At 41.7% G+C, this 21,232-nt stretch overlaps 1 long non-coding RNA gene across 1 annotated transcript in view; it reads left to right on the top strand.

Moving 5' to 3' along the window:
• LOC144531798 (uncharacterized) overlaps positions 1 to 20,307 on the top strand; it is a 51,418-nt gene extending 31,111 nt beyond the window's left edge. Inside the window, exon 3 of the long non-coding RNA XR_013503257.1 lies at positions 19,531 to 20,307. This is a non-coding gene — a long non-coding RNA (uncharacterized LOC144531798). The remainder of the gene's footprint in view (positions 1 to 19,530) is intronic.
• The last annotated feature ends 925 nt before the right edge of the window (positions 20,308 to 21,232 follow it).

The following is a 21,232-nucleotide window of genomic DNA, read 5'->3' as shown; positions in this document are numbered from 1 at the left end:
CAAATCTCCCAGCTTTGGAATGGAGCCTCAACTGTCCACACTCTGTGATCTCAGAACACACACACACACACACACACACACACACACACACACACACACACACACACACACACACACACACACACACACACACCCCTTATAAGCATTTGTGTCTTCTTCCTGATAAAACCCTTGTAAAATGGTCTGTTCTTGTAATTTTTCTTGATGTATGTGATTGTTTGGTGTGACAAACTTAAATGCATTTTTATACAGTAGACAAACATATTTCTTTATTTTTCAGCAAAGCTGCTCCCATAGTCATATGACCACAAATTCTTTATGAATTCCTAAGGTCATAGTTGATCCACAGTTACCTCTGACATCCGGTCAAAACCTCTGACCCCCAACCGAAAAAAGGCTTCCAGGCTTCACTAGCTGATTGCAGTGGTCAAAATAATGCATTATGATGTTCTCAGCAAATATGACCATACTCACAGCCCCAGTGTGGTTTCTGTCAGGAACAATAAGCACTGTGGCTTTCAGCTTTAACTCCTCACAGCTATCTCTCATGGAGCCTCTCGGCTCCTGTCTTCTGTTTCTGTACCAACACTACACAACACCACTCTGCCAGCATCAAACAGCTAGGACCAAACAGACCATGCCTGCTGCATTATATACGCATTTCCTTACATCTGTACATCCAATGTTCTCATGTGGACACACACATTTGAACATTTAGGGTTCCAATGATCTCAGAATTAGATCCCATCAACCCTCTGCATCTTCAGAGGTGCTCCAATAAGCTCTCTGCAGACAGCGGCTCCTCAGTCACATCATTTATCCTCAAGGCCAGGACCACTTCAAGGCCCTGAGAGGTGCATAGCGCTGAGGTCAGTTGTCAGACCAGGGTGGGTCTGTAGACATGAGTGTAATGACGTAGAGACATTAAAGAGGGATGCAGCAATACTGTTATCATTAACATAATATATAATGCCATCAGATGTCACCCAAAGTCACATTTAATTGCTTTTTAATTTTATTTTGAGGCAAAAAATGACAAGCCTTTATTTTGGAAGCCACACAAACCTGATTATCCAAGTTTTCAAAGTTTCCAGTGCTAACAACTTCATTAGATGCTAATCATTCACAACAAGTTTTTCCGTCACATATATGGAATTGTTATGACCATCTCCATCACTTTTATAATGAATTTCAACTCATTTGAATGAGTGACTTGGATCCTTTATCCATGAATGGAACTGATTCCATTGTGTCATTGAGGGAGCAAGTGTTTGGTTCATTTGGATCAAAGTGAGTATTTGGTTCTTTCATTCATGAACTAGATTCCTCTCCTTCATACCAGACTCCCGCAGGCATAGAACAAAAAGCTTTAACCTTTTCATGCTTTGTCAGAGCTGCTATGAAATCGATTCCTCCCTGGCAATATTTCAAACTGATCCACCAGTGAAAAAGCAACACATTTACAAATCTAGATTAAGATGAATTTTCATGAAGCAATAAGTCAGTATTCGGTGGCTAAACACTTCCATGTAAGTCACATTCCAGCAGCTGCTTCACAATAAACACATTCCAGTATTCCCTGTAAGGAACTGTGTGTGTGTGTGTGTGTGTGTGTGTGTGTGTGTGTGTGTTTCCCTTTCTTTCTGGTTTGTTCATGTTTTTGAATTGATTTGATTTATTTATTTGAAGGACAGGTTAAATTGAAAGATTTGTTCAGGCATCAGGATCAGACTTCCATGCTCAACGTATTTTAATACAATTCAGTTTGCTTCAGTTCAACTTGGAATGGGCTAATTCAGCTGTGGCACAGTGCATCACATCAGCCATTGATGTTCCTTACTTACTGTGTAGCTGTGTGGACGGTTGAGAGCACAGTGAATCTTTTCTAACCCTCTCTGCATGTGAATGTGTGTGTGCATGTACTATGACTGTGTATGGATGGAGGTGGGGCTGAGGGGTGAGTGATGACACTGGTGGTGTAATCCCACCGACATCTGCTTCTAATCTGCAACATGAAAAAGACACTCTTGTGACCCCATACCTGCCCCCAACCATCCTCTACCTCCACCCCGCTCCTTCTGCCCGACGTTGCTCTCTCTCATTTGAACCCAAATCAAACAGTGTATCAGGTTACGTTTCTACCACAACTTGCAATCAAACATACAAAAGCGGGAGTATTTATTCGTTTTTTGTGCTCTCATCCATGCCTCCATAGGTCAGAAACTCAATATGGAAGCAACTGCTTGTTTTCCAGTGTTTTTTTTTAAAGAATGATTTAACAGCATAAGAGTAGCAGATTAACTTTAATTTTGCCAGTGAAGATCCAGCTAACCCGTTAGTATCCAAAAATAAAAGTTGCACACTGCTGACAGAATGCAAATAAACAAAATCAAAAGTGCCAACAGTTTCTGAAAACTGCGTCCATTTCCTTTTTAAATCATTCCAAGTCCCAGATAGAGTTGACATGAGATGAAAAGAGGGGAGCGGAGAGAGAGCTCTTGGGGTTTGGGAGAGTGTGGGTGTATGTACAGCATGTGGGGACTTTCCAGTGGATGAAGATTGCCTCACTAGAGTAAAGTATTTATTCAGTACTAACTGAGAGAGAAATAACACAGCAGCCAAAAGCCCGGCATGAACGGATGAGCAAGAAGAGGATGTGGGTGATTGAAACATGGCTGCAATTTGTTTTAACTGGCTGTAGAAATAAGCATGGCAGAGCTCTTAGGGCTTGGTAGTTGTAAATCTAGAGCCTTGCAGGAGTATTGTCGGTTCATAACCTCTCTCTCTCTCTCTCTCTCTCTCTCTCTCTCTCTCTCTCTCTCTCTCCCTTACGCCTCCCAGGGGTACATTTAGCTTGGGAAATGGAGCTTTTCTTCGCTTTATTTGACTTCCTTGTCACTGGCAAACTCTCTTTACCCCTCTCGCTCTCTCTTTCTCTTGTTGTCTAAAACACACACACACACACACACACACACACACACACACACACACACTCGCCTTGACCCACGTTTTGCAGGACCCCTAACTGTTGGTGTGCAGACCAGTCGTGGGAGGACAAGGACACAACACAGAGATACATTAGACTAAATCACTTCCCCCTTTCAGCTAACAATGGTTCTGGGAAGTCGTGTTATTCTTCCGTGATCTGTATTCTCTCTGTCTTCCCATAACTGCATATTTGAATTCATTGTGCCATGGTCAGTTAAAATGTATACACTCCATATTTTACAGCTACTGTACATGTCTTCTTCTATGTCAGGACAGGAGATACAGTGTTTGTAAAAGCAGCAGTTGTATATATTTTTTATTAAAGATAGGATGCTAATCATGGAAATACATCAGACATTAAAGGGGTCTCTAAATTATAAACAAAGAAAGAAATCTGGCCATGTGAATAGTTTGGCTTTATTTATAAATTGTTGCTTCTACTCCAGGTGAATGGAATTTCATTTACAGCATGGAAACATTAAATTCCATTCCATCCAAAAATCCATGTGAATTTCAATACTGTGAGCAACACAAAGAGAATTCCATCCATTTCAATTGTTTTGTGTTATATCTCAAAAATCTTTAAATAAAACAAACCATTTGCATGACTAAATACCACTTAAAAAAATGTAGGCCTAATTTGGGTAAACTGACCCTTTAATGGTCTTACTAGAAAAACAAACTAATTCTGGCTGCGTGTGGAGGTTACAGAGATGGATCGAGCTATGACAAAAAAAAAAAAAAAAATGATGTGCCAAGCGGATCTCTCTGTTGACACCTCTGGTTCAAGGCCTTTGCCTCACCAGCCTTTGGCCTGTTTAGTCAGTCTGTCTCCCTAAAAACACCTACCCACACCCACATGCACACATCCACACACTTTCATTTTCTCCATCACCTCCAATATCCCCCTTCCTGATTCCTTCCTTCCTACAAGAGCGTTGACTGAAAAGTGCTGTAGTAACATTTACACACAGCTCTGCGGGTTACACACTGCTGCATCCCATCTCGCTCTCCGCTGTGGGTCAGTACTCAGGGTTTACACAGGGGGCTAAGGTGTTAATGCTACATGCTTTAAAGAAGTACAAGATGTCTTCACTTCAGTTCTAACAGGCACCCTGGGTAAAAGCTGGAACTAATCTGAGGTGTGTGTGTGTGTGTGTGTGTGTGTGTGTGTGTGTGTGTGTGTGTGTGTGTGTGTGTGTGTGTGTGTGTGTGTGAGACAGAGTGAGTGTGTGTGTGTAAGAGTATTCAAAGCAGAGAAATGCATTTGTAAGTAGGTGAAGTTCAGAGGTGCTCTCACAGCTTAATAGTAAATGTGGCTGACATTATTTCTGTAGTGTTGAGGTTTCTCACTCTTTTCACAAAAGAAATCCCCTTCCTTGCTTTCTCTGGGATTCTATTCTGTGCTGCTTTCGTACAAACAAGGCCAATTATTCTGCACCGTGAGCATGCAGGGACACTGTAATAGCACAGGTTGCTGTTTAGTTTCCCATTAATGTTTTAATAGTGTTTCTCAGCAGATATTGCATGAATCTCTAATGTAAATACTTCTATATAGAACATTATCAGTACGGACATTTATGATTAAGCGTCTACCTTGTGTATATATAGTATCCATTTGAATTTAATTTACTTTGTTTATCATACTTTGTTCTTTCCTTACTTTTTTCTGCTTTTTCCTCCACTCCAGTGATCTTTATTTCTTTCATGCAATCTTTTAAAACCCAATTGATTATGTGCATATGATCAACTTGGTGAGAATGTAAAGATGTGCATAGATATATATCACAATTTCATCTTTGGCCTGAAGTGACAAGGTATGTTATGCTTTTGACATTAATATCAGCCACCAAAAATGAGATCGTTGCACATTTAGTTCAGTAAAAGTTGGCTTAGGTCATAGCACTGGGAATGAATGAAAACACATTTGCGAGCAAATCAATTTTTATAACCTTTGCTTGTTTATTAGATATTCCAAGGCAAATGCAATAAAGTGGCCAGAGCCAATATTCTATGCCATGAGGGGTTGTGGAACAATTCCAAACAGTAATGTCACCTCTACAGACCAGTGCTGTGTTTACGAGTGAATATGTTTGATTAAACCCATACAGTACTGGAAATGACAAAATGCCTGTTTTTTGCAGTGCTCTTTTTGCAGGGATGGAAGCAGACATACACATGCACCCTCTACTCTAAACACATATGCACATTAACAGTCACACACACACACACACACACACACACACACACACACACACACACACACACACACACACACACACACACACACACACACACACACACACACACACACACACACATGTGTTGTCCTCCCATCTACAGCCAAGGGAAGTAATGAAAACAAATGGCAGAGTTCTATTCCCGCTGGGACCTGAGGAGGAACTTAGTCATCAAGCTAATTTTATTCTTGTCTGGCCCAGAGACTCCATTTCCTCTGGGTGTTTTTACAAACGCCGGGCTGCACCACGCCATTGGCCAGTGATGGATATGAGGGCCTGATGGCCGGATGGCAGATGCTGGCCCTGTAACTCAAGCTCCAAACACTCGCTGATGACCCCCCTTGCACCCCATGCGTTCCTCACTCAATGCAATGTTGTTGCTTGGGTGTGCATATGCAAACTTGTACTTTCCAAACAAACTGTACTTTTATATTCTAGACTGAAAGATATGTACAGATTGTCTAATGTTACACGAGTAGCCTATGCATTCTTCTATGGAAGATGAAAGTTTAAAAAAAAACATACACATAATACAGAACCAAGAATACAGTCAGCAATGGTTTTTGCTATGAGCCACTACAAAGGATCATTTCTCATCCCTGATGTCATTGTGGATTTTTATATACATAAATATTTTTCTGTATTAGATTTTCTATCTGATACTGTACGTGTTAAAAATGTTTTCTGTCGTGAGAAACATGCCCCCCAAACGATAATAGGACAATACATTTCAGCAAGTACAGTAGATGCTGTAAAGTAGGAGCCAAATATCCTAAACAAATCACAGACATAGTTGAATGTGTTATGTCATTAGTTACATTAAGTCTGCTAATCATGTAGTTAGGTTATGACCTTTCATATTACAAAATTGTAAATACGTCTGATTACCTCCGCCTTTGCTTCCCTTGTATGTTGGGAGCAAGAATCATGTTACAGGCAGCAGCAAGTTGTAGGTTAACAGCTTAAGTAGTGAGAGCTCTCGTTTCTGCTGCAGGCTACTGAGCAGAGATTTCAAAAGGCTGCTTAAGCCTGCAACAAATTAATTAATTACATAATTTGTTACTAAAGGACACACATATATTTAGAGTTTCCCGTATATAAGTGGGATCTGCTGTCATAAAACCGGTAATAGTCATGTATCCATTTCAAATAAAATGATTAAACCAAATGTCAAAATATGTATATGGATTAAACTTTTTTGTCTGAAAATGTTTAAGTTCACAAACGAAACATGTTACGGTGTTCTATTACAAAATGGCAAGCATTTTCCCCTCTTCTTTAAAATGTAAAGTTAACAGCATTTACCTAAGATTCTTCTAAAAGGCTCTGCAGGACAGGGAGCTTATTTCTTATAACTGTAGATTAATAATGAATGCTAAAAACTAAAATTTTGCCCAAAGTTGTGGCTCAAGAGGGAGAAGCATGTCACAATGCTTCATTGGGTTAGTTGGATTACTTGGATAAGTTTTACATCTTCCCATTCTCGCTCGGACCAAAGTCCCATTCTGCGACATGCGCACAGCTGGGAGCAGAGGACACTTGGGACAAAGCAAAAAGAAAGCCAAATGGCCTCCAAATGGCTCTTCTGTTACCAGCTTGAAGTCTTCATTCCAATGCATGGATAATTTAGTGACTGTACCCTTTTAGTCTTGGCTGTGGCCCGCAACAGCGAAAAGAACCTTATTGTTGTTGATTTGTTAGTATGCAACAACTTGCAGGAGAGAAGGGAAACATTAAAAATCAATTAATATACTGGAGTGCGAAGGAAAAGAGGAGTCGCCTAGGCCTCCAGTGGCACTGCCGTCATCTGCAGCATGACTTGAAAATGCAGAAAACATGGAAAAGATGGCTTTTAGTGTGACTTCTGCTCATCCCTGCAGATGGATGACTGACGGGAGGGAGCGAGGGACAAACAAAGGCAGTTTACGATCAGCATAATCAATGTGACATCAGCACAGCAACATAATGTGCGGGGGTTTGAGTGGAGTGCAGATGGAGCACAATTGTTTCTTTTTAATAAAACTATGTGTTTCTATGCGATTAAAATTTCCTGATCTTTTTCCTGAAAGTTTTTCTCAGGCTTTTACCACCCATAAAAGAAGCCGGCGGGATATCAGTGGCACCCACTTTAAAAGCAATCAAGTATGCATTTAAATTGCAAGCTGACAGGTTCAGTACTGGTCTTCTGTGCTTTATTGTAAAGCAGGCGCAGTTACTTCTGTTTCTCTACTTCAGCATTACCCACAACTCATCATAAAACAACCCTGTTACCCTGGCTTGAGATTAAAGGTATCTCACATTACTTGAATGGACCCAACATGAAACGGCAGATAAAGTAGAATTATGCTTTCTGTAAAAAGCATGCAAGCATCTTCACATTTATTAGTGGCTTTCTACATGTATGGGGGAGCTCCCATCTAGGCCTTTTTGACTCTGTTCTAAAGAGACTTATGGGAAATTTACCAGCTTTCAACACATGGACAATGGTTGTTGTTGTGGCAGAGTTTTCTGTAAGTACCTTGTGCTCCGAGTAATCCTCACCACAACACATTATGAGGTTTTTCTATGATTCTTTTCACGTTTGTCATTGAATGGTCTATGATCACCATAACCCCCCCCCTGACTCACACACATATAGACAGACAGGGGTGTATACGAAACAAGTTTTTGCCGGGCCCTTTTACTCCCCCACTAATCATTTCCAAGGCTAAGAAGAGGAGGAGGCCATCCCTTCTAGTGGGAACCACTGCAACCTTGCATACTTCTGCTATTACAATAAATGAAGTGGAAATCAATTTTGGCTGTGTTTCTCTGTAGTGGGCATGGATTAATACAACCAAGGTAAATGTGCTCTGCGAAAATACAGGCTTGAAATAAGACACATTGTGAGAAACATAGAATGGCAAACCTTGGTCTGAACACCATGGTAACAGAGCACAAAGAGCTGATAGGGATATTTCTTTCAAATCTGGGAACTAAACACTTAAGAAAGTGATTATTACAAGAATTGGTAACAGAATGAGAATAAAAATGAATGGAAAGCCCCACGAAGGTTCATCATTATTGCATGATTGTGTTGCAAAGTACAGGTATTGTAAATATAAATCGTCCTACAAATCTAAATCTTGAGAATTTAGTACAGCCATTACACTAAATACTGGCATAATATGCTTTAATCCTAAAATCCAACTAAGCTCATGAACAACTCTTATTTTTTTCCTACTTCAGCTACATGATGCAACATGTGTTGGGCCTGTGCACCAAAGCCCAGGTGTCATGGTAGCTACATGATGGCTTTTTCCTGCTACAAAACCCGTTTATCATCTGAGGGGCCTGTTGGGTTTTATCTCTGCCTGGCTTACTTTGAAGCACTTGATCCTCACTTATGTCTGCCATTTGGGGCTCATTGTGTCATGGAAGAGGTCATGAAGAGGGCAGTATCGCTGGCTGCTCTTCTTCCTGCAATGCATTCATCTTAGTCTGCCTAGACTCCGTATTCCTTGTGATATTAGATAGATAGATAGATAGATACAAAGCTGAAGAGAGAAGGGGGATGGGGACAGAAAGACAGTGCCAGGCAGAGCTGAATCAATTAAGGCACATCAAATCAAGAATTCATGCACACTGAAAATGATAAATATTGGCTGAGGCGGTCAAAGCGGTCAGGGCCTTGACATAGCTTACCCCCCATCATCATCATCATCATCATCATCAGGATTGTCATCATTCTCTCTCTTTCCTATCCTCTCTTGCTGATGTTGTATGTGTTCTTTAGCTAATAACGGGAACACAATATCCACAGATGTATGAACACATACATGTGCCGAGTACAGTTCTGCATGAACCAAAAACTGCGACCTGAACCCGGCCTGTACCGGTGTCTTTAAGGCCTGATTCATTTTAAGCCAAGTGCTGCAGCCAAATTTGAGAGCTGAACCTGACCCCAAGACTATTTTTTGTAACATTATTATTCCAAATTTGATGATTAGCACACCTATGTTTATGATCATAACTCTCCAGCAGCGGGTCCACCAAAAGCCATCTTCACCCCTTGTTGGAATGCTTAGCACCGAATAATAAAAAAAATCATGTAAAAGGAAAATTCTGTGTAAAAAGAAAGGACACAATAAATCAGTTCAGGCCCTCAGATCCAGGCAAACTGCTGAACTTAAAGTATCACCCATTACAACATTTTTGGGAGTTATCAACCCCTTTCTTCCCCCAATCTCCGCTTACTCCTCGGGTCATCCTGGTGTCGTCAGCTGGCGTGGACATATGTCTGACACTTCCGTCTGTCTGTCTTTCTGTCTGTGTCTCTCTTCCTTGTCTGATCTCCAACCCCCCAATACTCATGTCACTGTCCCTGTCACTTCTGTCGGCCATGGCCCACTTCAACATGTAGCGACCACTTGATATGTTTGTATGGGGATTTTGGGATGAACATTACGTGTTTTGAGAGAGGAACATCTGGTGGGGGGAAAAGGTTACAGTATAGGGATACCACCAGAGCCCTGTGCAGAATTCCTTCCATCAGATAAATCAAGCCAGCAAGTCACAGCGAAACAGGAGGGGCAGGGGAGGGATGAGAGGGAGGGAAGGGACGTTAACTCAATCGTGCCTGAGAGGAATGGAGTGCTTTGTAGAAGATGGGCCTCTGTAAAATGGCCATCTCTCTTTTGGCGTGCGAGTGTCTTTCCCTACTTTCTTTAACGGATGTTCACCCAAATTACAAAAACAAAATCATATTTCTTAATTTACCCTGAGTGAACTATAGTGAGTGAGTGAACTATAGTGAGTGAGTGAACTATATATATATATATATATATATATATATATATATATATATATATATATAAAATATAGTATAATATATATAAAATATAGTATAATATATATAAAATATAGTATAATATAGTTTGGGTTTATTATCTGCCTCCACCCTGATATGTGATTTGTGAAAACTACTTTCTACGGATTCCCCAAAACTGTTGGATGTGGATCCAGTGTTAACAGGACATTTCTGGAAAGAGATGTTGTTATTGAATTTTTTAATGCGATTCCATGGACCTTCACTATATTGAAGTGGAGGCAGAAATCTCAGAGACGGATATTACAAAACCTTTCTTCATATCTCCAAAATGTTGTCCAAAGTGGTTGGTGCTGTGGTGCAGCATGACCTCAAGAAACCTTTACTACAAGACTTGAAAATACCAGAAACGCCTTCAGTACAAATCAAATCAAAAGAACTTTATTTTTCCCATGAGGGAACTTCATTTGTGGTCAGGCACATTCAAACACAACATACAACAATACATGGTCCGTATTAATCATACCAGAGAATAAATAAATGCTAAATACTAAAATACTAAAAGAAACTAAAAACCATGAGGGTAGGAGTAGAGGGGTGGGTAGGGAGAATAGGTCAAAGTCTGGATCGATCGATGGGGGGTGGTTATTGTTTGTTCAACACTCTGATGGATGCTGGCACAAAGGTGGACATGGCTTCTTTGGATGGTAGGGGAAGGGAACGGAATCTCCTCCCTGAAGGTAACAGATGGTACTGGTTATTGAGATTATGGGTGGGGTCTGATATGATGAGTTTACTTTACTGTTTATGAAATATGGTTGTTAGTATGGTCTGGGGTTGTCCAATGATCTTCCTGCTCATCTTTATGATTCTGTTGAGGGGACATTTGTTCAACTCAGTCAGGGAACCAAACCATGCTAATAAGCTGAAGATGAGGGTGGATTGGATGAAACAGTTATGAAATGACTGGAGTATTGACTTGTTGACCTGCAGTCGTCGTAGCTTCCAAAGAAAATACAGGTATTTTGGAAAGACAAAAAAGTCCAGGGTGCTCAGGAAGTTCAATCAAATACTTGAAGGTGCTCTTTGGGGTCGGGAATTCAATTGAATGTAGAAAAAAGAAAAAATCCAAGGCACTTAAAAAGCCTTTATTTTACTGGCTATTTCATGATAGAAAATGTAAAAGACATTGGGCGAAGCAACCAAAGTACAGGTGCTGTTGACATTTCTTGAAGATGCAACCAGTGTTACTTTTAAAAGTCAGCTTGTGGTCAATAATTAGACCAAGGTATTTATTTTCTTCCAGTCTCTCTATTGTCTGGTCATCTACCTGAAGAGCAGGGGAGTTGGTGGAGGAGCGCCTGAAATCTATGACTTGGTCTATCTCCTTGGTTTTAGAGATGTTCAGGGTTAGGTGGTTATCCCTGCACCAGAGAGAGAAGTTGTCCACCACAGACTGCAGTCGCTGCCCGGGGCTGGTGGTGTCCACGATGACTGTGTCATCAGAATACTTCAGGTATACCTTGTCTGGACTCTCACTTCTGCAGTCATTGGTGTATAGGGTGAACAAAACTGGGGAGATCACAGAGCCTTGAGGACAACCTGTGGAGATGGTTCTGACTGAGCTGCAGTGGCCGTTTCAATCTCACCAGCTGCCGTCTGTCTGTGAGGAAGGAGAGGACCCATATAGTCAGGTGTGGGCTGACACCCAGTTTATGTTATAGGTGAGGCTGCACCGTATTAAATGCACTTGAGAAGTCAATAAACAGCATTGGCTAAATTGCTTTTCAGGCACCCTCCACCTTTAAATAATACAGTTTGCTTTAAATGATACATTTGAGGATTCAGGCCCCCTTACTTTACTTTTCTAGAGGGAAGTCCATAAAGATTTAAATGATGACTCTCACTCTTCATCAGACACTGTAGCTCTAAGAGGATCGGTATGGAGCGTTTTTTCTTCATCTTTTAATTAAAGGTGCCGTAGGTAGGATTGCGAAGATCCAGGACCCCCCCTTTCTGCTAAAGCCCAAAACGGTCTCCTAAGCCCCTCCCCCCACGAGGGAGAATGAATGCATGTGTATGAGCAGTGATTGACACGCAGTTAGACACCCCCCCTGGCCCTAATTGGTGTATCTGAACAAATCACACTACAGGCTGTAGGTGGTGCCAGAGGAGCCGGATTTGTTTTTTTTAATTAGCTGCTTCATGTAGTTCTACTGGAACATAGGGTCAGTTTCAGCAAATATGACAGAAAGTTAGTTTTATGAGTCTTACCTACTGCACCTTTAATGCACTAATATGAACTTTCAATAAAGATAAATATGACAATTTTAAATCATATAAGTAACTAGTTCATTATTGTTAAACATATAAAGATTAATATGACAATTTTAAATCATATATACGTAACTAATTAATTATTCTTAAACATTTCATAACACTAATACATGTCCTTTCTCAGCCCCAATGTAGGCCAATGACAAGTGTGTACAAGAACTCCTTTTTTGACTGCTGATACCAACAAGCACTGGCCATCATAATATCCCCCCATCCATTTCCAACCATCCCTTCTTTCCTGTCATGTCGGGGGAGCAGAGAAGTGAGGCAGGCATGAGTAAAGCACATGTCAGAAGACGTAAGAGCTTCTGTGGTGGCCGGTGAGATGAAGCTGTCAGAGGAAATGCTGTCAGCACCAACACCCAAGTATCAAGGGCATCTCTGTGTCTTCTCCTCCTCTGTGCCTGTCCTCTGTTGCCTTGCTTAATTACACTGAATGTATGTTACTACTGCTATTGTCAGGGGCATGACGTGGCTGCACTGTTAGCATGCATGAAGCCAAGTTTTGACACAGTGCCCTGGAGACTATACTGTGTTGTTTATATGTGCTGTTGAAGGTTTGTGTGCAGAGGCAAGTGAGTTGAGATCAAGATAGGGGTCATATTTGCTCTTTGTGATTTAAAATAATAATAAAAAATTGTGTTTTAAGGGAGTGTGTGCCATGGGTGATTTTTTGGACCCTTTTTAGGGGGGCACAAGCCTAAATTTCATCCCAGCCCCCCGTTTTTTTAAACTTTTTTTTTAATCAAATTTGGTGTTTCAAGTTACAGTTTGCAAACTTGTCTGTTAGTGACAGAGGACAAACAATTACAGGTTCAAAGGGCTTAAAGCACCTGTAACTCCGTCAAGGAAAGGGTCAACAGAAACGTAGTTTGGGCCTATCGGAGGTGGTTGTGCCAGACTCCCGCCTTTGGCTGAGTCTCTATCTAATCTGTCAGAGGGAGAGCAGTAGTGCGGTTGTGAAGTTTAACGTTGGTAGTCCCCAGAGAAGAAGTTGGTAATTTCATGGCGCAGATTAGAACCCAAATTGAAACGTAAGCAACTAAAATTGCTGAATGTTGGAACATTGTGTCAAATTGGTCATTATTACTGTGACTTATAAAGTTTCAGGTTTAGTTAAAAACGTTAGCTGACGTTGTTCCGTAGCTAGCTCAGAGATTATCAGCTAATGAAATGAAACTGGCATGGGGCGGGGTTTAACACTTTTGGAAGGCACTGTATCCGTGTCACATTCTCATTAGGGGCTGAGCCCCCCTTAAGGGCTGATCCTAGAATCGCCCCTGGTGTGTGCGCAATTAATTTACATGTGTGTTTGTATGTCAACGTATGTGCACTTCTCAGCATGTTGAGCACACAGTTGTCACATATAAGATATACCCCCTTGGTGTTAACTCACTTCTAAATCAATATAGTCTACTCGAGTTTCAGATTGGAAGAGTCAGGTTGTGCTCAGGTTTCACATAATGCTGTAAAAGCACAGTTCATGCTTAATGCAAAATGCCTGCCCCATATGTGTGTATGCATCTATACAGTCTATGGTATACATGCATAGTATTTTCAAGTGTGTGTGTGTGTGTGTGTGTGTGTGTGTGTGTGTGTGTGTAAAACCTACAAAAGTGGTACATGAGGGCTGGCAGTGGACGCATACTTCACACCCCAGATTGACCAGGAAGTAGTTGACAGTTCTCAGTGCCCTGGCCTGCTGCTAATTTTTCCACTTCCTTCCTGCTAGCCTAGCTTAGCATCAATCACCTCTCTCCACTCGCAGCGCTAGTGCAAACCAATTTCCTTAATGCTGATTGCACTGTAAACCAACTCTCCTCACTCGCTCTGGCTCTTGTTCGTTTTACTTGTTCATTCTTTCTGTCTTTCCTTCCACAGCTTCCTCTTGACTTGACAAAGCAATGATTCAACTCCTAAAAGCTGCTTAGCTGGAATAGAGGACTGAAAAAGTCTGCCATAGAGTCTGCTTCTATTTGTAAGGGTTTCCACCTATTGCTCAGTGTATGTTAATATCATTTAATGTTCAGCTATAAACCCAGTCTTTTTTTATTTTTTTATTTAGGAATGAGTTTTAGTTTTCGTCCTACTTGACAAGAGTGTGTATCATACACAATCTCTAAGTCATATCCAGAAGATTTTCATTGGCATTACATGGCTTATAAATCTGTGTACTGTAGAATGCAGAGGGCTCCGTGAACAAGTGAGAGGGGATCCCTGCTTCCCGCTGAGGCATGAGAAATTCCCTAAATGTTTCAAGTTCTGGAGTCCTCATCAACTCAAGAGGAGGCTAGCTATTTCTCACCTTCGCTGAATCTGTACACCCAGCCCTCATAAGAGGTCAGGAACTGTGCCAGAGCATGTGTTCATGTGTGTGTGCTCATGCTTCCTTTTAACTTCAAGGCAAGAAATTGAGTTTTTTTTTAACAATTTTTTTCACTTTAGTATTTCTCATTGTCCTGCACCTGCCAGAAAGTGGGATGTGCACACAATTACTTTTTTTTAAAGAAATTGAGGTCCCCACACTGAGACGGGCAGGATTCCTCCCACTATAGCAACATAAGTGATGACATGTAAATCAGACTGCATTTTAAATGTCTCTTAATTCTTTTTAATTTATTGTATTAGCATCATTTGGGACTTAACCACTGAAATCCTGACTGGGATTTTGTCAGTGCTGCAAGTAGACAAAAGTATTTCTTACTGTGAGAAGAGTTAGGCCTGAACGCCGCAGCTATCAGCTCTCACCTCATCAATGTCATTCCAGCCAATTATAGGATCCAGCGCCAGAATTCTCCGCCACCACACCCTTTCACAAAACATGGGCTCTCCAACAGGGAGAATTAATACAGTCTATAAAAAAAAAATTAATGTGCAAATATTTGATCTTCTTTTGTTTAAATCTAAGGAGATTTTAAATGCATTGAAGATTGCTCATTTCGTAATCTAACATTAACTTTGTAGCTTGTCAGCTGTCATTGATGAGAACATTTGTGTGCAACAAACTGTTTACTAATTTGTACAAATCATGGCATTCCAATGCAAACCTGCTTAAAGTGTAACTAAAATGTATACAAGTGTGTAGCATTGTAACATTGTTAAACAGTTTTCCAATATTACCATATTCCTCAGACTCTGTATACGTTGGTTTGTCTGCTTTTGGGTCCTCTCTCTGAGTGAGCGCAATTGTGCGTGTGTGTGTGAAACTCTTCCAATCCAGTGGCAGGCCTTTCCCAGTGGAGAGATTGATGAAGTACAGTGGCCCAGGGGCCAAGGGAGAAGTAGTTCCCTGCTGGGACTTCTCTCTGGCCCACTGAGCACACCACAGCCACACAGGATACATCACTCAATCTGCTGCTGACACACACACACACACACACACACACACACACACACACACACACACACACACACACACACACACACACAGGCTCTGCGCTGGACAACATAAGGGCTGGACGGCTAGAAAGAAATTGTAGCTGCGTTTACTCTTGTCCTAATGGCTGGTACAGAGCGGTTCATGTTTCAGCCTGGCTTCAGGGCCTACCACTGACATGCTGCTACATTATGTTAGCCTGTGTTTTATTTGGCTCTGTTTGGTATAGTGTAGTGGGATAGGAAGTTGGTGGGGGGGGGGGGTACAATTGAAGGCCCAGCATGAGGGCCACTCTAACACAAACAGTAGGAGGCTGATGCCTGGTGTGCCTTGCTGCACACATACTGCAGTGTTACGTGTAGTCTGAGCCACAGATGGAGCAATTTTGTCACTATGTTTGTGTGTTTTGAGTGTGTGGTGGGATTTGCAGTGTAAATGTCAACAGGTTCAGCTTCCAAAATCATCTGGGGTGTATAGTCTCCATTGTATACTGTGTCTGTGCATGTCATGTATAAGTGTTTAGGGGAAGGGGGGGGCACAAATGCTGCACGGTGTTGGGTGGCATGCACGTCACATTGGGCTGATGGATGGCTCAGATTGCCGTGACCAGGATACTCCAGCTTCCAATGCACCGCTACTAGCGTGAGCAGTGCTTGCGCAGCCACTGACACTGACTTGTCTGGGACCGCCTGGACTGGCGACATAGTCTGAGAGATTCCCGGAGAAAGCCCCTGGTGCATACACATGCTTGCATACTGACACACAGGAATGAATAGTGGGGGTTGGGTTGCCCTGACAAATTACACTCTGGTGTCTCAGCATGGGGTAAACTCGATGGCCCAGTAGGAGGTGGGTAGATAAGTGGAAGGTCAAGGAATTGAGTGGCGAGAGCACCCAAAAGCCATGCTTTCTCTACGTAAGGCAGAGGAGGAGGCATACATTTTATAAGTCTCTTTATCCAATCTATCACCACAACCTGTGCTTGTTGGCACAGAGACTCAGCACAGAGTATGTGAAGGTGTACATGTTTGCATATGTGTGTGGGCATGCGTGTGTGGAGCAGCGAAGCCTGGCGTTCCAGACTGCAGGGAGAGGATTAGGAGTCTGGAATGCAAGACACTCCTTGACCCCAGTATGACCTTTGAGGCTAAATCCCTTGCTCATATCTGTCCCTCATGGGTCATGATCCAATTGGTAGCCCCCTTTAGAATGCTGACCTCTTATGCACCTCGTCACTCAGTCTGCTTGAAACATCTCCATTCACTGACAGTGGGGCCTAAGCCAGGCTGCTAGGATAACAACTGCAGGATTGTAGTAGACCAGTTTCTCAGGGTACGAGAATAACATTTCAAAGCAGAAATTCAGAGACATTTTCGTTAATGCAAGCCTACTTAAGGAAATAAAAAATATATATCACTCTTGTTCTGCCTTTCAAGTGTCCATGTACACCTAAAACATAAATGAAGCGTTTCACTTTTCCATATTTTGGAGGGCTGTACGCCTTTCCATTTGCGAGCGTGTCGACCAAGAATGACGTTAATGGAGGTGGAGAGGAACGAACACATCAGAACTGCGGGTGAGTGGCAGTGACACTGAGCAGCAGCAAAGAGCGGGGTGGCAGGCAATCAGAGGCTCTCTTTCTCTTTCACTTCAGTCCCACATGACTGACTAGAGAGATGAAAGACAGATGGGCGCCCTGCTCGCTACTGTGGCCCCCTGAATAAAATATCATACTTCTGATTAATTCATATTTTATCTGCATAGAGAAAAACATTATTGTTTTTAGACGCCTTTCAGATGGCATCTATTGTTGATTCAGGTTCATTCATTGAATTGTCTGTTTACACTTTAAACTGCTACACTTAAGTTATTGAATTACAGTCACTCAATTAATACTTTTGGTCCAAAGATGACATTAAATAAATTGTAAGCAAGTCCATTTGTTTTTACAATAGCATTTCTCTGTGCAACGATTATCTGTAATGTTCAATTGATCATACTTTTTTTGTTATTTTTAAGATTTTCTTTTTGTGGCATTTTAGGGCTTTATTATTCGGACAGCTTAGACATGAAAGGGGAGAGAAAGGGGGAATGACATGCAGCAAAGGGCCGCAGGTCGGAACTGAACCCGCGGCGAGGACTGAGCCTCTGTATATGGGCGCACGCTCCACCAGGTGAACTACCCAGGTGCCCGATCATACTTGCTTTAAAGGAATAGTTTGACATTTAAGAAAAAACACATTCACTGAGAGTTCGATGAGAAAATTAATACCACACTGTTCGCTAAATATAATGGTACAGCTACTATTTTGTGGCTCAGACACAGTGACTTCATGGAGTCTTGTCATCATTGCAGTGAAGGCTCCAGGAAGTCACTGCAGCTGGCCAGGAAATGGTCCAACTCATACCGCCGTAAAACCACAAATTGTTGTTTTTACACATTTTATTTAGTATGTTTATTTAGGGCTGTCAAAATGATCGCGTAAATAACGAGTTAACACAAATTCCTTTTAAGGCCACTTGTTTTTTTTTACGTGTGATTAACGCATGCACCTTGTGTGATTTCGATCCATTGTTGGGGAATTCAGGAAGCTGGAGCAGCTGTGCTGGCAGTCAGTAGGGGCGGGGTTGCCTGCACCGCAGGCGAAGCAGCGCAACGGAAGCAGGTCTTACGGGTCTTATAATACTGTACATCCATGAACGGGAGTGGATGGCTAGCAGAAACAAAGCTCCTTGAGCAGAAATGGATGAATGAGTTGCAAAGCCCTTCAGAAAGTTCTCCCCCAAGACTGAAGTTCTTTGCATGTACTGTCTATATGAACTGAGTTAGCAGCGGAGTAGTAGAGTCTCAAATACCACTTGAGTATTAACAACTTGAAAAAATATCCCTTTTAAAGTACATTTAGAACAGTTAAATTAACAGTAAAACATGTTTAATCAATTGACAGCCCTATTTTTTAGGGATTAAAGAAAAAAGATATAACGTGTTAATAAGTGAGCTGGAGAGGCGGCGTTCTGTCGCTGTCTCTCTCTTACTCAGTTTCATTCTCTTGTAATGCTATCGTACAGTCTATCAGATTTGTGTATTTGTGTAAAGTGTTTCAGTTACAAATAGTCATTTTATTTCAACTGCCTTTGTGGCATTATTCTGCAAATAGAATCATGCATTGCATCGGAAATTGAATTTTTTATAACTCACCTATTATTTCACTGTTCAACAAAGACAAGATTGTGTAGAGCCAAAGGAATTACTCCTACTACTTTTGCTATCCACACAACACAAAGCTCACATCATGGTCACCCGCAGATGGTTGTGATGGCTCCACATTAGTTAATTCAGAAGAAGGAAGATGGCTAGATTGCACTGCCTATGTTAGGGTTATATAGAGGTAAATGAACATATAATTGAATTAGAATGGGTGTAGAAGAAGGAGAGAATATAGATTTAGGAGGGGAGGAGAAAGTGACACGATCAAAGGTTACATGTGGCACCTGTTATGGAGTTGTGGCAGCAAGGCTTGAAGTAAGGAGGCAGTAGAGAAAGAAAAGAGGTGATAGGAGCTGGTCAATAGCCAGTAACTTTGGTTGATGTTATGAATCTAATGTCTAAATTAATAATTAACTTATAGAAGAAAATTCAAGCTAGAATTAGACTGGTCCTTTCACTCTGTGTTGTCTTGACTTTAAAAAACTGTGTGAGTGTGAGCCTGTTTGTGAAAATGAACACACATGATTGCGTCGTCTCCAGTGTAAGGCTGGTTTTCTGTGCATCTGTCTCACAGGAGCAAAGAAGCAGCTGTGAGGAGCCTGGAAGGTCCCCCAACTCTGCCCCTCACCTGTGTCACATCTGCCTGCCAGTGCCGTCAAGGTGCGTCAATCTTCAACCCTGGCATCTCTTTACCTGTGGCACTACGCTGCACCTTCCTGGCTAGCACGCTTCTATCCTCCCCCATCCCTCCCACCTCTTGTCCCTCAAGGCATCTGTCACTCACCTGTCATTTCTCTCATCAACTCCTGCCTCCGTCCTACCTTCTTGAATCGGGCCTCGGCAAAGGCAGGGAGGGAACCATCAGAGCGAAAATGGTGACCACTTTGCCCCGGTTCCAGGTTTAGCTGCTGCGAAAGATGACACATCAGGGAGGTGTTGACTGAAATCTCATTAAAGTAGGTTTCTCTATCGAGGCACAGGAGTTTGGAGAATGTATCTATTAACTATTTAACACACTTGACTAGTAAGACATTTTCCATCTGTAACAACAAATTCATAGGTTTGTTTTGCATGATTATATCTAGTATGATAGAACGCTAAAGATAAAGTAATATGAAGTCTACACTGATGTTCTTTAGACTGTCCTGTATTCAAGTTATAGTATACTATAACTCCTGCACCAGTGTTACCAAGACATATCAATACATTTATTGTACTTGCCAATAATAACGAGAAATCAGTGAGATGCACTTGAAAGTTTAAGAAAAAGCTGGATCCTTAAGATTTTGTTTTATTAAACTATTGTTTCCTGTTGCTATCATTTCATTGTTGTATTACTGTAAATTAAAATAAGAACCAAAACTTTGAAGATCCATTTTCTACCACAAATTGGATAATTTTCACATTTTTCCTCATTCATCACCCCACCTGTTTCCAGTCATGTCTCTTCCACATAATTAATAATTAATTTACCATAATTTCAGCAGACCAAGCGACACACACAGGTAACTACCTACATACATTTGTTCCTTTTGGCAGCTGTGACAACACAGTTTTCTGAAATTTGTTTGTGGCCTAAGGGTTTGCTCTGAGGAAAATGATCAAAGCAATGCTACGCCTGAAGGGTTAAAACATTAGCAGTAACAAATTTGCCTTCACTAAGTCTACTATACAAGTACATTCTAAACTGTTGACAACCTTTTTAAAATTCCAGTCCAGACCCCACAGGTGAATCCATGATTGATAGCTTAACTTAAGACAATGTCTTGAGGCAAATGGAAGGAGGGGATAGTTACTTCCTATCATAGCCTACTCCCATGAGCAGGGAGTAGGCTATTTCAGCTTTCAGTGGCTGGACCTATCGTGAGTACTGTCTGAAATATTGCACAAATAATGATCAAAGCAGCTCCCTGCACTGGCTGGGCCCAGACAGTAAATCCAGCCTGGTGAGGGCCAGACAGTGATTTTGTTTCACATTTCCACCCAAGACACAGCCACATGCAAGAAAGAAGAGAATAAAATAGATAAAAAAGAGCCCTTGGCTGTGGCCCAAACTCCGGCCATATCAGTTAGGCTTTGCTGCCACGTGGCATATGGTACAAGACAAACTGTCAGCCTTTTTCCCTCCTGTCTGTGCTTGCTTAGAGATGACAGGAGCAAGAGTACGTTTGTGTCCCGGCAGCAGGCATCAGGCAGGCTTAGCGGTGATTTGGGGGGAAAAGGAGTGAAAGGCGGAGCATCTTGCTGTGGCGAGCAGTGATGCGTCTGCATGGCTA

This window comes from Sander vitreus, chromosome 16 (assembly GCF_031162955.1).
Source record: "Sander vitreus isolate 19-12246 chromosome 16, sanVit1, whole genome shotgun sequence".
Classification (NCBI taxonomy): domain Eukaryota; kingdom Metazoa; phylum Chordata; class Actinopteri; order Perciformes; family Percidae; genus Sander; species Sander vitreus.
Note: the sequence above shows the minus strand (reverse complement) of the source record. Positions and strands in the feature narration are given on the sequence as shown.